Genomic DNA, 22346 nt, shown 5'->3' on the forward strand with positions numbered 1-22346 from the left:
CACTGCTGAGTTGATTGATGAGGCAGAGATGCAGCCCTACTTACGTACCTATTTCTGTCTTCCCTTTGTGATGAGCTGGGACAGGGCATGTGGTATACAAAGAGCCTATCAGTGAATTTGTGGGCATTTTGTGGATGAAAATGTAAAACGGGGGATGTCTGCAGGGCAGCGCATGTGGCATAGCTGGGGGAGGGCGATGGGAAGACATGGTCAGATGAAAGAAAAGATATCATCTCCTGATCTAATCTGCCTATAAAGTAGAATGCCTGCTTTTGTCTTTCTCAGTTTGGAGCAGGCAAAGCAGTAATCTTTACCAGTTGCTACAGCGTCTGCAATGAATCTGGCTGGTTGACACCTGGCCCTGGAGTGAATCACAATTTTGTCAGGACAGCAGCCCTGAGAGCTGTTGTTCTCACCAGCAGCCCCGCTTATCCAGGTATGAAAGCGTGTGCCTGATTCCTGATGTATAAGGGGTCTAGCCAACTTGCTGTGCACTAAGCATGCGTGGAGAGACCTGCAAAATCCAGCTGTCCTGGTCTGGCAGCCTGCCTTGTAGGGGTGGTCTCTCTCTTGCAGGCTTGGGATTCCTGTGGGGGTCCTTTCTGCCTGAAAGCATTTGCTGTAGTGGGAGCTTCACCTCCTGTTGCTGAGAATGGACGGGCTGGATCTTGTTATAAACTGCACATATTTCAGGCTAAATCAACAGCTGCTGAGATTTTATTCCTATTATTATCACTATTTTATTGCTACGGTTTCTAAACGGCTTACTTCTCAAGATGGCTTTTTTTTTTTCTTTTTTTTCTGGCAGTTAAGAAAAAATATTTCTATACCACAATTAAAGATGATGGGGAAAAGGCATGTGCCCTGAACAGGATATTGAAGAAAAAATGTTTTAGGAGCTAAAATAAATGTCTTAATTTCCTCCCTCCCTTCTTCTTCCTGGGATGTAAAGGATAGAGTTAAAAAGAGGCACTGATACTGGCTGCTGCTTCGTTTCTTGACATGATTTATGTAACTGTATGTCGAAACTGAAAAGATCTGGATGAAAGAGCTCTGCTTTTACAGAGACCCACTCCTCTGAGGTTTAAATCTTAGAGACAATTTTATGTTGTGAAGCGTCTAGAAGTCTCCTTGGACCCTTTCCAGTGCAGTGTCCCGTGGAACATCTTCCTTCGAAGGCACCCCATGCGTGCCCTCTGACTTCATGCCTATAGGACAAAAAAAAAAAAAAAAAAAATCTCAGGTTCAAATGTCCGGGGCTCCTGCTCCTGTAATCCCTGCCTAAGTGTTATTTGGACAGGGGAAGAGGATAGATGAATAACAGCAGTGTCGTTTCAATTGCAGAGGAGACAGCTTAGTCTAATAAACAGTACCTCTGTTATAATTGTGTATTAATGCCACCATCCCTTCCAGTACCTGACTTGTAACGTCCCTGAGATAATCATGGTGACTTCTGTAGGCACAGTACAGATTGAACAGCTGATGGTAAAGAAAAACAGACTTGCTTCATTGTTTGTCTGTCAGCTCTTCCCTTTACTCAATTACTTTTGGATCTGACTTTTTTCATTCACAAGTGATCTCTTTGATCTGCTGCCTCAAGTACACCCTAAGCCACTTCTGTCTTCCTTCTCCAGTTTCTTAGGCTTGTATTACTGCTCCCTGATGGCTCTGATCTCACATTTTGAGCTGCCCCAGTCCTTTCTGATACTCCCAATGAAATTACAACAATCCTCTCTCTTCAATCATTCTTGGGTGTAAATTTGATCACTACATTAATCTGCCAGCTAACTTTTCTGGAGGCTTCAATACCCCACAGCTTGTTGTGTATGCTCAGACTGAACATGGAGACAGTATAAAAATGGGAGAACACAAGGCACTTGTGACTAAAGGGAAGCTTGCTTTCAAACATGGAGCTAAGCGTTGCATAGGGTGAATACACACTACAGAAGACTTCAGGCTGTTTCCCAGGCCACATGCTACTTCCCAGACAACCTGATTTCCCAGGTAAGGAGACAGGACAGAGGGTCTGGGACCCTTGACTTTTTGGCAACTAACAGCTATAAGAAGCTTCTCAGATGGGCAGAAGGTGAGAAGACATTAACATTAGGGCAAAGCAAAGCCTACGGAAACTTACTCTGTGCTTCCTGCCCTTACCAGTCACTGACTGTTTCATGGAGGGACTCACCAGATCTCATCTGATGAGACTTGGTGAGTAGCGTGGGTAAGTACTTCTTTAGGGTGTGGACTTCCTGGGCACTGATCATCTTAGTCGTTTTGCATCATGGTCATATAGGGTCTGTGGTATAATGTCCTTTTCCTTCATGCATAGCTGGGACCACTTCAGGTGGAATCAGTATTGCTGACTGAAAGGTTTCAGCGCAGATCTAAGATTCTGTGAATCTTTAATGACTCTATATTCTTCATTATTTTTATTATACTGTTATGTATTATGAATAAAAAATTACATAATCTATGGTATTTTCATGATCAGTGCAGGCATTTCTGGTTTGGCTGTGTATCATGAGTAGCAATATAATTTCTTCAGTCCTTACAAATCAGACTGAACATGGTTATCTTGGACCACGTGCTTTCTCTCCTGCTTTTTACACACAGCTGTGTGGGGTCCCTGGATTGGTCTAGCCATGGGGACATGGCCAAATATGAATGATCACTGACCTCTATGTTGACCACACAAAGGCTCTTCATTTTAATTTGGCTGTTAATGGCTAAGGAAGAGTTTTAGAATCAGAACAAATCACAGCCACCACCTGCATCAGTGAGATGACTCAAAACAATTTTGGATGGAGTTGGTGTTACATTTGTCCTGAGCTAGTAGGTGATTCCCCTTGAAACGATAATGTTCTGGCACAGCAGGTGGAATTTATGACAAATGGATTACTGACGCTATATAGGCCTGAATCTTACTGTATTTTTACATCGTGTCTTAAAGATGTTCCCATTTTTAAGTTTTGGGCAACTGGGTAACTAGCATATACAAAGTGCTCAAGGACTGAAACTTCTGTGGAAAAGACCTGTTAACTGAAGGCTCCTGAGGCTTATGGACACTTACACCTCCAGCAGTTGGTAGTGTATGCTCTCTGGGGGAACACACATTATTCGCATTATTGAAAGAGATGATCTGTCAATAACACCATAAATGTATTCACTCTGATATAAAATATTGTCTATTATTATTGCACACATAGAAATTATTTAGAACTCAAGTTTTTAGAAGTAAATGCACAGACTGATATTTGTGGATATTCAAAATTGCAATGGGCATATGCCCAGGGTAGTTACACCTTTATATGATTAGGATATGTTGAAAACAGGACCACATATACCCTGACACAGAAGGTAGGAAGAATGCTTGATAACTACTTAGCAGCTGTAACCGCAGCAAACAAATGATCTGGACTAGCATCTAACTTACCTGAGAAGTCCTTAAAAGCTCTTGAAGGGAATATGATAGCATGTTCCAGTCCAGCAGCAGAGCAGTACAGCCCCTCAAGCAGGTAACATAACACTCAGCTAAAAAGAATGGAAGGGTTTAATGGAAAAACAACAAATTACCTACCTGTAAGTTGTTATGTGGGCTTGCAAACAAATGGGCAGCCACAGTAAAATAGTCCCACTTCAACCTCTAAACCTTGCAAAGCAAAATGCAAATGAAACTTCAAGAATATCTGCAAAATAATTTATAAATAGAAAAGCAGAGACCAAATGATTTTCCTGGGATTTCAGAGGGACACATGAAGGATTTAGTGGAAATGTAAATAACCAAGGAGACCTCACTTCATACATAATCTACGTAAATTCTTGGAAAAAAAAATCAATTCAGAGAGAGATGAGAAAGCATGGGCCATGACATTGCTTCTTCTGAGGCTTGAGGAGCAGGGAATAAGTGGACAGAGAAATAGGGAAGATGAACTGTTTCTTAGGATGAAGGATGAATCTTTTTATATCTTGCTATTATTTAAATATACACATGATTTCTTTATTTCTCTCTCTCATTTAAAAATTACATATTGCAGCAATGGCTCTGCACTGCTCCTGTGAAAGCCAATCAAAAGGTGATGTTGATTCATCTGTTCCCATCCTTTTTCTCAGTTCTCAAATATCACACAGGAGAAGTGTGTTCCTTTGTTAAATTAGCAGAGGTTTGATTTAAAAGAGGGATTTACCTCTCCTTTATATTGCTTACATGCCGTACAAACCAGCAATATATGTAATTGTGTATGTTTTTATGTGTATATAGTCTTTTCCTCTGTCTTACTGAAGCTTTTCCATGCCTTCTTGTCCTCATGGTTTCTAACCTTATAGACTCTCTTTTGTTTTCTTTCCAGCAGTTACTGACAAGTGCCCATCCTTAGAACTTGGACCAAGACTGAAACAACAGAGTCTCAGGAGTCCTGCAGGCCCATTGCTGAGGTATCTTTGTAGTGTAATACTGTCATGTTTTCCTGTAAACTCCTAGAAGCGCTGGGCTTTTTTTTTAATGCAGAGCTGGGAACTTCAGTCAACTTCTTCAGAAATTTTGGAAATAATGGAAATCAGGCATATGGAGTCTGAGATAACGAATTGAGCTTGTTCTTGGTATTATCTTCTTAGTGAATGAAAAGTGTGCTTGTTCCTTGAACAAAATAGAAACAAATACATAACAAGTAGAGTTCTTAGTATACCTAAAGTCTGTATCTCCAAAGAGTGATGTGTCTAGAAAGCCCCATCTCTCTCCAATTTCCTCTCAAAACTCCTTCACCTGACTTTGAGTATCCAAAGTCCAAATCCTGCAGAACTAATATTTCAGCCTCTTCTTTCACAATGAGTGGAAACTCTCAGGCGAAATGGCTTAGCGCTGACCTCTTTTGCAATTTAATGCCTTGTGAGGCAGCTCTAAAGATGTTTTTTATTATATAGAAAGTGGTTTCATTGCTCCTTCAACTGAACCTAAAATGAGCAAGGCAAATCTAGTTTTTAATGAGGGCTGTTATTGTCTTTGGTTCTGAAATTCCCCTCCTGGCAGCCGTTAGGATCTTTCAGCAAACACTATCAAAATGGTATTATCTTTGTGTCTGAGGGCTTGATCAGCAGTTGCCGCATAAAATCTTGTACAGCCTCCAGGACATCATTGCCTTTCCAGAAAGTAAATTGGCAGAGACGTGCTTGTCCAACTTGCTTGTGCTTAAAGACCTACAAATGAGGTTTGCTCTGTAAACGAGGCTCCTTTTGACTGAAAGTGAGAGGTTTTTTGCCCTGCATGTCATCTATCCATGAGCTATGAAACAAACAGGTAGGGAACACATGTTTTGGAATACGATTTGTTCCTGACCTCTGCTGGAATAAATAAGTCCCTGTGATCTTTCCAATGTGCTTTCAATTGTAAGGTACTTACCTCTGTATATTGTTAGACAAATTTCATCTGAGTCAGCCGTGCTTTTCTTCGCAGAATTCAGAGATATGATGTGTATTTCTGATACTTCCCAGAATAATTTTTTTTTTTTTTTAACAAACCATCGAGAGCACTACATGCCTCATTATGTAGGCCTTTTTCATTTGCAATGGATAGTGTATGGATAATTGGATAATCACCATTTATTAAGCAATGCAAGAACATTTCAGGGTGGGATGTTGCTCTCAAATTTATACATTAGTCCTGGCTTTAGATCATATGTTTTCTAAAAACAGATTGGATGTCTCATCTTCATGACAAAAGATACTGAAGAGCAGGGAATCAGAAGGGTCCTCAGACCCATGGTATTCTTTGTCTTTATTCCCTCCTTTCCACCTCCCCCTCCTGCCCCAAGGCTGGTAATGCTCATGCACAGGATATGAGAAAGGAAGTCTGAATACATACTCATGAATATTTATGTGCATGCCCATCGTTTCCCAGTCATGCACATGTTGCCTCAAGTACTTCATCTGGAGAATCTTTATTAGCCAAAGAACACACTTATCTTGGATGTGCTCAAACAGCATACATCTCTTGGACCTATGCTTTGTGTGGTTAAAAAGACAGAAAAGGCTCACTCAAGGTCAGGAGGTCAGAGCCAGTTTCAGAAGAGGTGGTGCAAAAGAAATTCTTAAGTCCTATTCAGTACAGGGGGCCTTAACTCCCTTCTCATTCCCATAAATCACTGCGGAAGTTAGGTAATGAGCCTGATAGGCAAAGGAGAAAAGATAAAAAAAATAGAAGCACTAGAATTAGATGCAAAGAGCAAACTGCAATGGAAGGATGTTTTGAAGTCACAGGCAGTGGCTGCGTAGGATGGTTCTTACCTTTACCAGAGTATTTGGTAATCCTGGACGTGGACAAGGTTCTCCTTGGAGCTGTAGTCCCTGAACAGTTTTTTATACTAGGTGACAGTCAGGTTTCCTTCCCCATGTGAAAGTTTCATGATGAAATGTTTCAAAACCAGCTCTAGTTCAAATAGTGACTTCTTTGGTGAAGAGTCCTAAATAGTAATTGTCACGTTGGTCCCTGGGCTGGGTTAATAGGTGCTTTTGGGCTGGAATTGGTGATGTGAGACCATGTTGGTCTGATCTGATATCAGCAGATGTGTAAATGCTAGGCAAATACTTCCTCTGGAAGAAGAGAGTAATTTCTCACCCTTGTCCTTTGCTCCACCTCAGTGCTGGTATTTGACCTGCAAGAAAAGAGCCAAATGCCTTCTTTTTCATGGCAGAGAATCAGGGAAGCTGTGTGCCTGCAGCTGGGCCAGTCTGAGAGACCTGTGGGCTCCCTGCACAGAGTGTGAGTTATGCTAAATTGCAGTACATGTCCTAGTTAATTCCCCATACAAGGCTGAGATATGGTTCTAGCTTAATTTCTGCATTTTGAATTTATTGCAGATCTATGTTGGGTTTGCATCTTCCAATACATGTTGTAAGTGTCTGGCATTGCTCAAATTGCATAGATTACCTCATAAGCATCCAGACTGCCTCATCTCCTTACAGCAGCCAAATGATAATCAAACCGTAAAGATGGTAGGAGTTTCTTGTGCATGAATATCTGTCTTCCCTTAGATGTGCCTTTAATTTAGTCACTTCATGAAGAAAAGGCATTAAACCCTTTAATCTAGCTAATTATGATGTTTGAGACATGCAAACAATTCTGGAGGGCTGGTTGGGGAAACCTGTGGGATATCTGGTAGCTAATGTCTTTTGACAGAAGGGGAAAAACAAGAGAACCCTTAGAATTTGCTTTTTTTTGTTGTTGTTTAATGTTTAGTTGGCTTAATTACATGTCTGCATTATTTACAGTCTGTTATTCTCTGTAAGATAATAGGGCAGCATGGATTCCTGAATTGCTAGTCCTGCAAAAGTGTAGCTCATTTATCTTAATGACTGCATCACCTAGCCAATTAACAGGATGGTCAGACTCTTGTAATGAAGTGCATTAGCTCAAGCATCAGCAAGCAGGGGCTTTTCCCTAAACTTGAGTTGTTATCTAAAAACTATTTGTACTGTAAAGTTCAGGTTGTATGGTTAGTTACTAGTTGTTGCTGTGGTCATTGAAGACAGCCTTTTCTCCAGTAAGATGGGATTTCCACAAAAATTCTTTCATTGAAAGTGCCTGAAAAAAAATGTGGTTTACATAAACAGCCATGCAAACACCAAATATTAAGGTAGAGGTGACAACCTCATGCCTTGATCTGATTGCTGTTGGGTCTGGAAGGCCTTTTGTTTCCACCAGTTTTGCACATCAATGTGTTTGAACTTGGTACATGTTGCTTACTGCCCTGTTTACTCTGCTCCAGCTGTGCACCCCCTGTGCTAAGAGAGTGGAGGGAGAAGGGCAGATATGTCATCAAAGAGTCCGCCATCAAGTGAGAGGAAAAATTGTCAACAGACCAAGCCAGGTGGGCGCTGCAGAGCCATGGGTGGCTGTGGTGCAGAGACAGGGCCCTCGCTGCTCCACGGTCCACGGGACCCTCACTGCTCAGAGAGTAAATTTCCCCTGAATGTGACAGTGAACTTTCAACTGGCAAACCAATCTGAATGCGATGGCAGGGTGTGAGTACAACTTGCAGCTTTCTCTCAGTAAGAAAAAGGGATTTTGGGGACGCGCTGGGACTCTCCTGCCCATCAGTCAGCAGGAGGCTCCTCCAGCTCAAGGTTCTTCTGGGCTGGCAGGGCTGGCATTGGTCCCACCAAACACGTTTCCTGAGAGGCAGTGTTCAACAGCAAGGGCAAACGCTTAGAGAGGTTATTTTTCAGTTATTCTAAGAGGCAGTGAGCCTGAGTAACCGTCTCTCCATATTATTATTATTTTCTTTTTTGCACATCTCTGCCATGAAATAATTTGCTAACAATTGCTGTGCTAAAATTACAGTTTTAGGCTGGAAACCTCTCAGGCCAAACCTTCCAATTTTGGGATAAATGAGAGAAAATGAACAGCCATACTATGCCTTGCAATTCACACCATGTTTCAGGAAAACATTGAAAAACTACCTTTTTTTCCTTCAGGCACTGCCTCCAAGATTTGAAATGTCTAGCACGTATTGGTGCCTTTGCTTTTCTGGATTCCTATGGAGTCTGGGGTGTTTCATATGAATGCAGCTGGGCTCAAAGAGCTAGCAAAAAAAAAAAAAAAATGGAAAGGAAAGGAAAGGAAAGAAAAGGAAAAAGGAAAAGCTAGCCTGCATAATACAAGCTAGTTTAAAAAGGATATACGTGTATGCACTTACGGGAGGTGTAACGCAGCCGTGCTTCCTGGTGCCGGCTCTGAAGTCCGGAGATCAGAACTAGCGAGTTCGCTTTATCCATCCCGAGAGAGCCCTTGCACAGCGTTTGAGGTATTATGTGCTGAAAGACCTCATTAATGATGCAAACACTTCAGCTGTCATTGACTCATAAAAAAGCTCAGAAATGGGAAGGTCTGAAGGAAATTGATTTTCTTTAATTCCTTTGCAAAGCGTCATGTGGAATACTGATCACTTTGCTAGAAATAATTTAAGTCTCCCCCAGGCATCTACTGGAAGGCAAATGGGTTTTTATCTGAGATGTTTTTCAGTTGTTGAACCATACCAGTGCTTATCAGTTGGATACTAAGAAGTTTGGGACATTCACTGACACGAAGGTGGCTGAACTACAGTTTCTCCTTGGAAAGAGAGGCTGCTTACATTTGAGCTGCTGGAGAATTGCTGTTTCATGTCACGTTATGCCATATACAGCTGTTTTAATGGCTTTGCAGTGAGTAACTAGAAACACATTGTAGAACGAGGAATATTACTCCAGTACTTGTATGCCCTATCTTTGGAGAAGGATCAAGGTGACTCAGGGCTCTTTTAGGATAAGTTTTATTCAGCCTCTTCACTTCTAAAAGTTATCTTGTCAACCTGGAATATATTTTGCAATTAAAATTAGAGAAGAGAGAAATGGTAATAGAAAAACCCTGTGGAAAAAAAAATGTCAATGTTATATTTTTATAAGGAAGTTACAGTTCTGTGTTAGAGGTGATTGTCTCCAACGTTTTCTCTCCCCAGGCCCCCCAGGCAGTGAAGGTAAATGCACGAGTTCATAAAGGACTGGGTGCTCGCTGGGTGGTAGGTGGGATAGGGCTATAAAGCACTTTATTTCCTTGGTATCCACAGGGAGTTATTACTTCGGTCCAACACATTATTAGTGAGCTTTTGGAAATTATGTGGAGTGATTCACTGAGAACCAAACAGTACCGAATAATGCCTGTTTAAACCTGCTGTCCTGTGAGGAACATTTTGGCCAAAGGACGGGTTGAGATTTGCCTAAAGTAAAATGTATTTCTAGATAGTTTTAACAAGGTCACACCAGTGTAATGATAGATCAGTAGTCTGTGATATTCACCTTCTTCTACCCCTGATCGCTCTGGCATTTACATTGCCATGGTGTGCTGGCTTCATTACAGGCCATGTCTTTGGGAGATTATTAATATTATTATTAGATTATAGATTATTATTAGATTATGTGCTGTTGCGATTGGAAATGTTTGAAGAAAGAGCTTCTCTTACATGTGTGTTACAAAGCTGTTGGGGAGAGCAGAGAGCTTGGAGACTATGGAGTGGAAGTCTTTATGGGGAGAGGAGGAGGAGGGTCCAAAATGAAAAATGCGAGTCCCGGTTATGGGCTGACATCAGAAATATGGATCCAGCCTGGAACTGTGGTACAGGTTTCTGCCCCCCACATAGGAATGAAAGGCACATCCCCAAGTGAAATCTTCAGGAAGTTTGGCTGCAGATCTCATCTAAATTCAGCACGATAAACTCTCTCTACTCAGCAGCGCTATTAACCTTACTCATTATCACTCTCCAAGTTAATGATGGGTATCTGATCTGCATAGCGATCTTCTCTCCTTTGCCATATTCATAGCAATACAGCTTTAGCTAGGTTGTTATTAAGTAACAGAGGTGAGACATAGGATAATCCCTTTCAAAATAAATGCCTGTGCCAGTGCCAAAATATGACCTTAAGGTTGTTGCAATGAATCTGGCACCTGAGAGCCTGCTGCTGCCGTTGGTGTTTCATCCATCCATCTGTGAGCTGCCCAAGGTGGACCCGGCTCGGCCAAGAGGAGGGGACCACAGGAAGGGCTCTGTGGTGAAACCCTGATCCAGGAGATGTGCTGGCAAGGGCAGCCTGGTCAGCTGAAGGCATCCTTCCCCTTTTCTGCCAGTCCCGATACCAAAATGCTATTTTGATATAACCTGCTGGAACAGAGGATGATGTTTCCTTCTCACAGGAAGCCGGTTTAACACCATTCTCTGTCCTTCCCCTGCATGGCACCTTGCTGTGACAGGCGACAGAGTGGCACTGGGGCTGCTCTGCAAACCTGTGACGTGAGAGCTGGGAGCAAGGGGAGAAACACACGTGCCCTGGAGATGCCCCTACCAGAGCATGGTCACCTCCAGCCCTGCCCTGCAGCAACACCCCCGCAGCCCTGCCAGTGCCATGGGCACAAGCTGCTTGTCCCTACGGCATTGCCACCAGCACCCTACGTCTAATTAACTACTCCAGCAGCTGCAGTTGAGGGGTTGCTGCTGCTTATTTTCTGGGAGGATTTGCCCTTGAAAGGAGGAAGTGAGGTGCTGGGTACAGCAATGATCTGGCAAATACACAGGAAAGAGGAAATAAACCAGATGGGTATTCCTAGCTGGAAGTCTTCTGGTGGCTGAATGAGCTGCAATTTAACAATTAACACAAGATGTACTGCCCGCCTGTGTTGAACACTCAGCGTAGTGTAACTGCACGAGAGGCATCACCTCAGCTTCTTGGGTTCAGAAGGGTTCTCACAGGTTGGAAATAAGCTGCTGCTTTTTACTGAGAAATAATGATATTTTATTGTTGTAACATACATTATTTTAAATGGATTTTCTCCTGTAACCTTAATACACAGACAGACACAATGCACACCCAGTCTTGCTCTTGCACTAAAGCTGTGCTGGATTTCTGGTGTAACTTATTTCCATAAAAAGAGATTGAGGGTCATAATATTTATGACTTCATAACAGGTTCAAGCAGAAGAAAGGAAACTGAGAAACTAGGTGCAAAGCTCAGTTTCAAATACAAGTCTAGCAATACAAATCCTACGATAGATTTCATAAAAAGAGGCATGCCTCCTAACAGCGCTACATCTGCGCGAACTCCCTGCTGCTCCTCCTTGGTGGAGTGCTCCTTTCTGTCTGCCCTCTGGTTGCAGTGAGGTGTTTTTGGTATCACCCCTCTGCTGCTGCTTAGTCCATGGTGATACCGAAGCCGTTCTGCGTGGATGTAGATGGTGATACTCTCAGCTGGAGTTTCCAGGTCTTTTCCCCGCCGTGGTGTGAGGGGATGCGGCTGCTGGTTTCTGCTGTCTGACCCTAGGAGGCTTTGTCAGTCTTTGTCTGGCCTCAGGAGACCAAAGTTTATAAAAAAATATGAATGGTATGGAGAAGGTAATGAGGGAATGGTTATTCACTGAGAGCTCCCACAGTCACAGACACCCAATGAAAATAGCAGGCAGCGGGTTTAAAACAAAGAGGAGGAAGTCCTTCCCTGCACCCTGCATGCTTTAATGGGGGGACTCGTTGTCACAGGATGTTTTGGAGGCCAAGGCTGCAAATGGGCTCAAGGAAAGGAATAGCCAGACCCATGGCAGGGCTTGCAGTGCTCTTGCAGGAGAGCAATGAATGCAAAAATAGCCAAACTCTAGGTTTTTTGTAGTGGTTATGCTTCGAGATGTGAAACCATGTTCACCCTCACAGTGAGGATGCAGATTTGCAAATTGGTGACGAAGGCTGAGGGCTATAGAAGAGGAATGGAGGTAGCAAACAGCCTTTCAGACATGTCCTTCCCTGGTAGCTCTCCTGGGTGGTGCATAGGATGAAACGGGTGGCAGAAAAGCACAAGTATGTGTACCCAAGAAAGCCTGGGCTGCAGTTATTTCTGGCAGGAAACACGCTGCGATCAGTGGTATCCGGAGGTAGTTTGGTCATGAAATGTGAGAGCAAAAACAGGCTGGTTGTCACTTATCTGCCTCACCGATCAGAGACCTCAGGGCCAGCGTGCAGCAGCCTCATGGCTATGGGGAGCCCCTGCCACAGAGGCACAGCAGCTTGCAGGTAAAAACTGTGAGCAGTGCTGTTCACAGAGCCCTCAGCACTGACACAGAGCTGCTAGCGGTGACCACAGCTGTGCCACGGAGAGCAAGAACCTCCAGAGGAAGCATACAGAGCTGCTTTCCTTACCTCAGCCATCTTTGTGGCACATGCTTTTCTCAGGTATGTCAGGGAGAGACTGGCAGTTACCCCTGGAAGTACTTCAGAGTAGAAGTCTAGTACAGCCTCACAGCTTGGGATGCTCTTACTGAATCTTCTTATTTAAAAGCAAAGCAAAACTACAAAACAAAACAAACAAAGCCAAACTGCGACAGAAAACTTTACTGATTTTGCATAAAGTTACGGTTTTGACATGCAGGATAAACATGCTGGGTCTGTACCATAACATATCACTGACCTGTTCTAGAGGGTGAACCCTGTTTCCAAGATGATTGTGTCTTAGGGCCCAAATTATTTTTTTTTTCCTGATGAAAGCTCCTCAGCTCCTGTCTTTTCCAGCCAAGGAGGAGGATTTTAGGACTGAGCCTGAGTTTTGTTTGGATGAAATGCCTGATGGTATCTCAGGGCTTCTCACTTGAGTACAAAGGGCAATGTTGGGATTTGGATGTCTCAAGGGGTCAGGAGAGAGAGAAAAAAAATAACTAAAAAATTTAACTAAACAGCGGTGAGTGAAATTCTGAAATTTACAATACCAGGAACTGCTCGGAAGTAGACCTCTGTCCTAAAGACAACCCATGGCATAGCTGAGCCTTTTGAACTTCTATTGGCAGCAGTTTCTTTTTTTCCAAACTGAAATGCTGGCAAGTAAAATGCTACCCCACTTAATCAGCTGAGCTCACATGCTTCCTTTCAGCCACAAGGAGCTGCTCTAATTAAAAGAAGCAAGAGAGGAAATAATGAATTTGAGAGCACATGGTAAGGGACTGCATCTAAACACCAAGTGACTGTGGCGAGGTGGGGAGCTTGTTCTCGTTTAAAGGCCTGTCTGGTAGGGAACAAATTGCAGCAGATGCACCATACGTAGCCCTCAGAAATCACATATGGGTGTCAGTCCAAGTCTTCCTGCAGGACCGTGCATTGGTCTGGCATATCTGGGGGCTATGGAGGCAATTTCTGTGGACTGTGACTAGATTCTGAAGGTGGTTTGCTCACAAATGTATTAACTCTGATGCAAAATCTGGCTCATCAGATGTTGCTTCAGTATGTGCAAAATTCAGCCTCCACCCCCTCCTCTCCCCTCCTCCTCCCCCCTTTTATTTGGCATTGATCAAGCTCAGGGCAAGCAGTGTCACCTCACACAGAGATGAGGAGCTTCTCCCACGGCCAGGGGCTGCTCTGCTCCCTTGGCATGTGGCAGGGCCACCGCTTGGTTACTCTCAGCATCTTTTTTATGTTATGCTAGGTGCTGGGGCAGAGACAACTGGCTATTTCTGTCTGGAGTGATGTGTTTGGCAGACTGTACAGGGTGGCAGTGTGAGCACAAGCATATGGTGGATAAAAGGAGAAATTCATTCAGGTGGGACTCAGCTCTACCTTCAAGCTGCCAAACCAGGATGGGGCTGTTGTTGGGGTGCAAAGTGCCGAGGGACACCAGCTCCCTGGCACATGCTGGAATCCCTGCCAGCATGGAGCAGGGCAAAGCTCTGCTCTGACACTCACAAAAGCCAAAATAAAATAAACGTGCTTTAGTTTGGGTCTCATCCTGAAGCAAAATGAGGGCAATATCTACAGAGGAGACAGAACTTTGTGTGGTCATTCTCAAAGGGCGCGAGAAATATAGCTGAGATTTGCCAGGTGAGTAGTTTGCTGGCAAAATAGTTACAATGGTTAAATCTGTGCAAATTAAAAGCAATTGCAGAGTTGTTAAAATTACTGATAGAGTTTATGTGAAAAAGGCTGAACTCTTCATTGCAGTGGTGCAAGCAGTGCTTGGTTGTGAAATTTGGCTGTGTTTAATTTTAAAAATACAGCTTCCCACTTGAACCATTCGAAACACTTCTGCCAATTGCACATGATATTTTCCTGGTTCTTTCTTTGCTGAAGGGAGCTGATTTTATTTTATTTTATTTTATTTTATTTTATTTTATTTTATTTTATTTTATTTTATTTTATTTTATTTTATTTTATTTTATTTTATTTTATTTTATTTTATTTTATCTTATTTGAGTTACAGCAAACTGACAAAATCAATTAATCATATGCCCCTGGTCCTAAGCAAACAATGACATCAGAGTCGCAAGGACTTTCAGACAGGCTGTGGATGTCTGATCTCCAAGACCCCTTTGAAATGAAAGTCCTTAATAGCTCTCATGAATAAAAAGCAAAGTTTCATAGGCACAGGCATAATTTGTCCCTGAAACCAGTTAACAGACTCTATATGCAAAGTTTGCTGTTGACTCAGCACTTTCAGCAGATTTCAATATGATTTCTTAGAGCACTTACTCTCTCCTACCCACTGAACTAGCTGATCTTCTGAGAACTGCCCACTTGCCCTCGTTTTGAACTTCTCAGTTAAATTCTATGAAACGCTAATGGCATGCAGTGCAGAGGGCTTAAAAAGGCTCTGCAACAGCTGTGGAGCTCAGATTTCTGCAAAACATATATCTTTAAAATAGTGTTCACTACATTCAATATCCAGGAAATACAGCCCAGCAATAATAGGTTTGTGAATAAAATTGGAAAGAATAGGTCTGTGAAGCCAAGCTGGACAGAAAGCTCTGTAGCCTGCTGTTACAGACTCTTATTCAATTATCTATTTTAGAGCAACTCGAATAGAAAGAGTCAATGTGAAATGTGGCAGGAGAACATCTGTGCCACCATAATGACTATTCAGGGCATTTTTATTTGATTGTCAGTTTTGGCTTCCTGGCAAAATATAATTTACATGTAATTTCTCCAAACATTATTTTTATTGTAATGAATTCTTTTCTTTATTATAAATCTCGATTACTCTGTTTCTTTTTCAGAGGAACCCTGGGTATTAGTGAAGTTCCTGTGACTTGAAAGAAGGCAAATTTGGTATGCCATTGTTTCTGTGTTATGTTTTCTTTTTTTTTTTTCTTTTCTTTTCTTTTTTTTTTAATTAAGTATCGCTGTAAATGTCAGTTCGCTGATTCATTAGTCGTTTGGGGATGAAAGCTAATGCTGTAATTATAGCTTCGTTCCAAATCTTGATCACAGTGACAGTGGGTATTTTCTAATAATTAACACTTGTTCTAGTTGATTTGTGAACACCATGTTCATTGATATTTTCGCTTTTTTTTTTTTTTTCTGTCGTTTGTTGTTAACATTCACAGATTGCCTGTGAGCATGCTCATACCCTTTCATACCCTTCAGGTTTCCACGCACTGGTTCCAGGGCAGCAGCTGAAGCTTGGGAGATGCCGTGCACCCATAGTAGGCTCCATCCCCTGGGGGCGAAGGTCCGTGGCCCTTCCTTGTCAGGCCCTGCCTGGGGCATACTCATAAGTGAAGAGTAACAAAGGTACTAATGTCCTAATAATGAGACAAGGCTTGTTTTTGAAAAGCAGCTGTTCCAAACTTGTTGTCTGGAGGGTGCTCCTTCGGTGGCCAAGTGCCTCAGGATAAAAGGGCTCAAGGTAAAAGTAGGAACATAGACTGAGAGTAGGAACACAACCCAGCAATAATAGGTTTGTGATGAACACAAAGAATTTTCCTCACAGTTTTGTGAAGGTTTCTGCTTCTTTCATTTGTGGAAGAGGAGCAAACAGTTCAGGACATGCTTCTCCCTGAGAGCTTTCCAAACTCTCACTTTCTTTTTTTTGCTTTCCTTGACCCTTGCTTCACATACTGCCTGACTACCCTCTTGTTCAGTGCAAAAATCCTATTAGAAGCATACCAGTTACCAAGAAATTAACTCAGATACCGTCATGCTGTTACTTTTCCACCTCAATTATGCAAGATGGAATTAAAGTGCCTTAGTATAAGACCCTTACTGTTCTTATGAACTCCAAACCACACCAGAAATATTCTACCCGGTGACCTTTATCTGCACATAATTACAGTCTGAGGCATTCTTAAATCATTTGCTAAGCTATTTCTAGTGTTATTCCATGGTAATCTTAAATACCTAGGGATTACCAGAGATTACTGCCCTATTTTCAGGGCACAGCAGCTAGATTGCTAAGTAATGCTGTGCTCTGATACTTCTAGCAGGCACTGGTATGTTTGATAAATCCGACTTTTTAAACGAAGACTGAAATTGCTGTATTGCATAGTATAAAGATAAATTTATAATTAATCTTTGAAACTTTGAATAAATTAACAAACACAAGGCTAACATGTCTATTTAAAATATCTGTGCTGTCTTGTGCTAAAGTTCACATTGTATTACAAGCAATTTCATGATCCTATTAAATGATCACACTTCTGTAGTAAACTTCTTAATGGAATTTAAACCCTGGACTTTTGCTGTGTGCTATGTTATGTTCGGAAGAGAGTGAGTGGAAGAAGTCACGTACATGCCTCAGGTCAGCACAATGGCTTCATTCAGCAAATAATCTGTATTCCAGGTAACATTTGTAGGGAAGGGGATGTTACTCCAGGAGCCTGAAATAAGCTGCTGCCTGCCTATGGGTTATAAGCAGTTGAGCACTGGATAGCAATGTTGGTGGATAAAATTAATAACGTGATAGCTCTTTGTGAAGCAAGCCTGTAGCATTAGCCTTGTTTTTATGGGTGTTTTGTGGGCTAGAGGTATGCTTTGCAAGCTACCAGTAAAAAGTATTTTCAGCTGTAGTGGAGGCTGACCTGAGCTGGTGTGCCACAAGGGCTGCAGTGATCATGTCCCCAGGCCAAAAGGGACCATCGAGCTCATAGTCTGGACTGCTGAACGTGGGACATGGCCCCTAAACAAGTGGTTGTTGCATCTGGCTCACTACTTGGAGCTGGACAGAACAAATTTGCCCCTGGTCTTGTATTAAAGTCCATCAGCCTTAGAATTAAGCTGTCAGCACAATACAGGGAAGAACATAGGAAAAAGAAAAACATCCTTAACAAACTGTGAAAAATTATCCTGAAACACTAAAACCCTTTCACAATACTATAAAAGTTAAACACAAAATAGCCCTTCTGCTCCATATTGTGTGTACCAAAAATATAAATATATATATATACTTTTATTTCCTCTGTGCTACAGCAACTGTTGTGCAACTGCCCCAGTTATTTTGACATCTAGTATTTGATGTGAAAGTATATGGCTCCTTTCTAGAAGTGGTAAATGCAGTGGCATATTACAAGCCAAAGGAGTTTTACAGAAATCATGTGAAGAAGCATCTGGACTATTTTCACAATATTTATTGAGATTGTATCACAGTTTTCCTGTTTTCCTTTTTTTTTTCATTGAATTATGAGTTCCCCTTAGTGCCGAGTATCTTTCAGCACTGATGTATTTTCTTTTCCTTTATAAGCAAAAAGGAGTTTCTTTTTCTTATCTTAAAGCTAAGTTCAGTAATGGGGCATGAATCAGTTCTAATGCTATAATATGCTCAGCTCTTTACCTACCCTTCAGTAATTTCTATACCCCCACATAGCTGCAGGAGGATGAATTGCTGCCATCGATAGTAATGTAATTAAATCCTGGAATACACTGGTGAAAAGATCTTGTTTAAGGGCCAACTGCCTTTCTGGGACATTAGTGATGTCTTCTCAGAGCTGGCTTTGTCCCCTTGATTATGCATCTGTCTGTACACATATGCTCCCCTTCATTGCAAGCATGCAAATAGGCTCTGAACACATTGCTCCATGCTCAGTTTTGCCTGTGGGCTCTCAGATACAGCAGTGACAATGACCCATTACAAGCAGATGTGGGTCATGCTTGGAAAGCTCTGAAGGGCTACAAAGGGATTGAACACAACCTCACCATCCTGAATGACAAGTGCAAGAGAATTTGATTGCTCTGTGAGCTGTGCTCCATCATTTTCCACAAAAAAAAATTGAGACAGTTATATTTGAAAATCTAAGTATAATTGAGTTTCTCCAGTCAAATCCTCTAGATTCATAACAAAGCAATTGAGGAAACAAACATCTTTTAAGTCTTCTTCACTTCCCTCTCCTCTGTCTACCCAGACTAAGAAATCTCCACTACGTTGAAATCCTGGCTGATAACTGGATCACAACCGGCAGATGTCTGTCCACCACTCATCTTTTACTCACAGAAATCAGCAAAGCCCCTCTTTCATTCCACCTTTCTGCTTTCTGGCAGTATGTAGGACTGCTGTAGGTCAGTAGGCAGGTTGTACACTAAGACGCAGTCATGGTCTTTGCATATACAAAACAAGTAACAGCTCCACCATGAAAACTCTTACCCATGTCAGATATCACCAACATCCTTAAAAGCCTAGGACTTTATTCTGTTTGTTTCTCCTGTAATTGTCATTTTTTTTCAAATACTTTGCTTCCCTTAGATGTCTCTATTTTCTGTTTGAATGCTGTAAGCCTAACCATAAACTTGAAATTTCTGAACAAAATGAATAGCTTTTCTTCAAGAAAACACGGAGGATGTCAGCTAAATAAATAAAATGATAGTGCCCAGAATGCCTAGTATGATTATGTGCTGAGGTTTTGAAAACCTCTTATTTGTAATAATATAATTAAAAAAAAAAAAAAAAGCAAAACAAATAATGCAAACATTACCAATACTTCATTTTCTCCTTTTCCCTTCATGACATTCAACCTTTTGGTCCACATTCATCTCTTTTTCAAAACCTTTCCGTTATGCTGCCCCTGTTAACAGGTGATGGGTGCAGATCAGACGGGTGATTCCCAGCATGTGAGCCTCCGCCTGCTGCGCTGTCAGTCTGTTCCAGTGATGTACGGCTTGTCTGTGAACTCTGACACAGAATGGTGTAGGTGCACAGATTCGTGTGGTGAGGTGGAGTATGTCAATGACAGAGAAATGCATCAGGCATTACCCAACATAACAGAGCTGTCCCTGGCTCACTGTGTCCCCCAGCCATACGTTGCCAGATGTTGGGGCGTTAGCTGCCGTGATCCAGGCAGACCTTTTGGTATGGCCCATTTCAGGTGGTTTCATACATTGCACTGGGCAAGCTAGACAGCAGTAGGTAAACTTTTTGCTTTCAGCAGGTAGCTTTCTCTGGGTTTATACTCCAAACTCCAAATATAAACATGAAGGGAAAGGTATCTAGACACCGATGCAGTAAGTCTGAAAGAATTTAATCCTTTTTTGTTTTTAATCCCCATTTGTGTTGAGAATAATTCCCTCCAGTAGGAGAAAGGGATGTCTTGAAGGCTTGTGTGGTGACACCACAGTAAGAGCACACCAGTAAGCCCTCACAGGGCATCTACAATACTGCTTGTCATGGGCCTGGGACCAGCACAGGATCCTTCAAATCCTACCCAGAGCTTTGGGGCAATACATGCGAAAGAGCAGCCAGGAGCAAGCAGTGCTCTGCTCACCGTCAGCTGCAGTCACAGAGCACCGAATGGTCCTGGGGATGCAGAAGATGAAGTGATTGCACACAGACACCTGCTGTACTGCCTGAGCTTAACTTCCCAGAGAATGGTCCTTAAATAGAAAACATCTGGTATCAGCTGTGCTACGGGTCGGCTGAGATCCAGTCAGATAAAATAAACATTTGCTTGAAGCAGGTTTCTGACAACATGCATGCAAGAAAGGTCATTTTCATGCCTGCCTGACTGATCAGAATACAAAAAAGGGGATGAAATGTTCTATCCACAGCCTGAATGCAGTGTGATTAGTTTTTCATTTTTATTCAAGGCTTAAGTATTGTGTTCCTCTGCCTCTCCTTCAGTGGCACATCATCCTCTATTTTTCTCTTTTTACACTTCCTTGGATTTGAACAGCATCTCTCATTCAAAGGGCCCTGCTCTGCCTTAGCTGCCACCTATCTTTGCAGATTTGGTTTGCCAGGGGCTGCGTGGAGGCAACGAGCTCACTTTGCATTTCCCATATAAGTGAGCAGGAGGATTTGGAGGCTGCAGCCATACTCATTAGTACCACCTGGTGCAAAGTGCACTGCATGTCACAGGAAGGTAAGACATTTTCTGGCTGCTCAGACCCCTTGTCAGCATGGTGTGGGGAGCAGTATGCTCAGCTACCACCAAGGTGATTCAGAAACACTGTAAATGGTGCAATCATTAAGCAAGTCACAGTTGAAATACTTTTAAACCACTGCATTCATCTCCTTGAAACGCAGGATTTCTATTCCTGTCGTGTTTTCTAATGCAGTTTTACAAGTCCACAGCAATACCTACAAGTCCTTCGCATTTTGATGTTCTCAATAACAGTTTATTTCTTGTAGGAAAAGTGCTGGAAACACTTCTGTGCCCTCTTAATACTGACTTCTCTAAGACATTGTGGTAGCACGGTGTCTTATCCGGTTATGCACCACAATTTTTGCTCAGAAATCACCCTTTGTCAGAGCAGTTTTTGTTGCTCCTCTCTAGGTTCCCTTTGAGCATGACTCATTATGGAGGGGCAGTGGCCTGAGTTGGTGTCCCAGGATGTTTAAGGACAGCCTGCTCCTTTCATAGATGCTGCCCAAAGCCAGGCTGTCTTTTTTCCTCTCTGCCATATTGTAAACTTAACATCAGACTTATCAATGAATTATTCACAGACTGTGAGGCCGCACTGAACAACTGCAGCCATCTACTCTGACCTGCTCTGCATAGAGGGCATTTAATTTCTCCAGAAGAAGATTAAAGCATGCAAGCCCACTAGAAAAGCAGGGAATCTCATTTTAAAGACTAAGTGATTAGAAGTCTACCCATTCTTCCAGTAATCCTCTCTACCTTTTAATTACCTTTCTACTGTGAAGCAATATCTCATTGCAAGGACACATTTAGCTATTTTCAGCTCCCATCCCTAAATTTAAGCCTAGGTAAACCCTTCTCCTTTGTCTTATCCCTGTTCTTCCCGGAGGTACTTGATTGGACATGTAAGGATCAGACCATCTCTCTCATCAGTTTCCTCGATGCAACACAGTACAATGTCATCCCTACAAGGTACAGAGACCATTTAATGAGGTGATTCACGTCAGCCCAGAAGATCTGCCCTTTCTTGTTATCTGCTACTCCATCAGCCTTTGCATTGCCTGCATATTTACTGGGTAAGAATTTTACCCTACCCTTCTCGTCACCTGGATCATTGATAATGACAACTAACATTGGACCAAAGACATTTTCTTGGGAATATCCCTTTTCTCATGGCCCTGCCTCCTGATACCTTTTCATTGTCATCACAGTTTGGAAAGTTATCAGTGAATCACTTTTTAGTGAGTTAGAAAGTACTCACTAATTCCAGATAATGCAAGCTCTTTAGTCAAGATATTGTATAACAGTAAAAGGAATGGTTTGCATCCACACAGACTAGTTTATATCTGTATCTATATCTATATATTTAAATAAAGAATGAATGATTGACAGAACCTTCATTACAAGAAACAAAGCTGAATGGTATTAATCATACTTTTAGCCTCTAACTCTTTGTTGATAAAATCCTGAAAATTTTCTCATAAGTTAGTGTCAGATTGGAAAATTGTTGTCTTTATTATTAAGTATTGGAATTACACTTAAATATTTTCCACTTATAAGTTGAAGTTTTTTTAGTATCTCTCTAATAGTTAGCCTTACTGGTACAATGACACCTTCCACTCTGGCTGAGGAACTTGGTCCAGTTGATTTTAAAACACTTAGTTTAAGTGTTTTCAGCTATTATCAGAGATGGTGGGCCATCATTAAAAGAGGGGTGGGTTAAGACTTCTTCAGCACTAGC

At 42.0% G+C, this 22346-nt stretch overlaps 2 long non-coding RNA genes across 13 annotated transcripts in view; one reads left to right on the forward strand and one right to left on the reverse strand.

The window, feature by feature from the left end:
- LOC308185749 overlaps positions 1-22346 on the forward strand; it is a 55358-nt gene that overhangs the window by 1530 nt on the left and 31482 nt on the right. For 6 of the 12 annotated variants that reach the window (XR_013943717.1, XR_013943718.1, XR_013943719.1 and 3 more), the window contains exons 2-6: positions 286-4431; positions 15536-15587; positions 15906-16052; positions 20470-20605; positions 21495-21681. This is a non-coding gene — a long non-coding RNA (uncharacterized lncRNA). The remainder of the gene's footprint in view (positions 1-285; positions 4432-15535; positions 15588-15905; positions 16053-20469; positions 20606-21494; positions 21682-22346) is intronic. The other 6 variants (XR_013943724.1, XR_013943726.1, XR_013943721.1 and 3 more) reach the window with 5 other exon arrangements.
- On the reverse strand, positions 3577-14637 carry LOC308185751. The gene is made up of 3 exons (XR_013943732.1): positions 8688-14637; positions 6277-6644; positions 3577-3649 (listed from the first exon to the last, which is right to left on the reverse strand). It is a non-coding gene; the product is annotated as an uncharacterized lncRNA (long non-coding RNA).

The sequence above is a fragment of the Anser brachyrhynchus genome (assembly GCF_964034855.1).
Source record: "Anser brachyrhynchus genome assembly, chromosome: Z".
In the NCBI taxonomy this organism is placed as follows: domain Eukaryota; kingdom Metazoa; phylum Chordata; class Aves; order Anseriformes; family Anatidae; genus Anser; species Anser brachyrhynchus.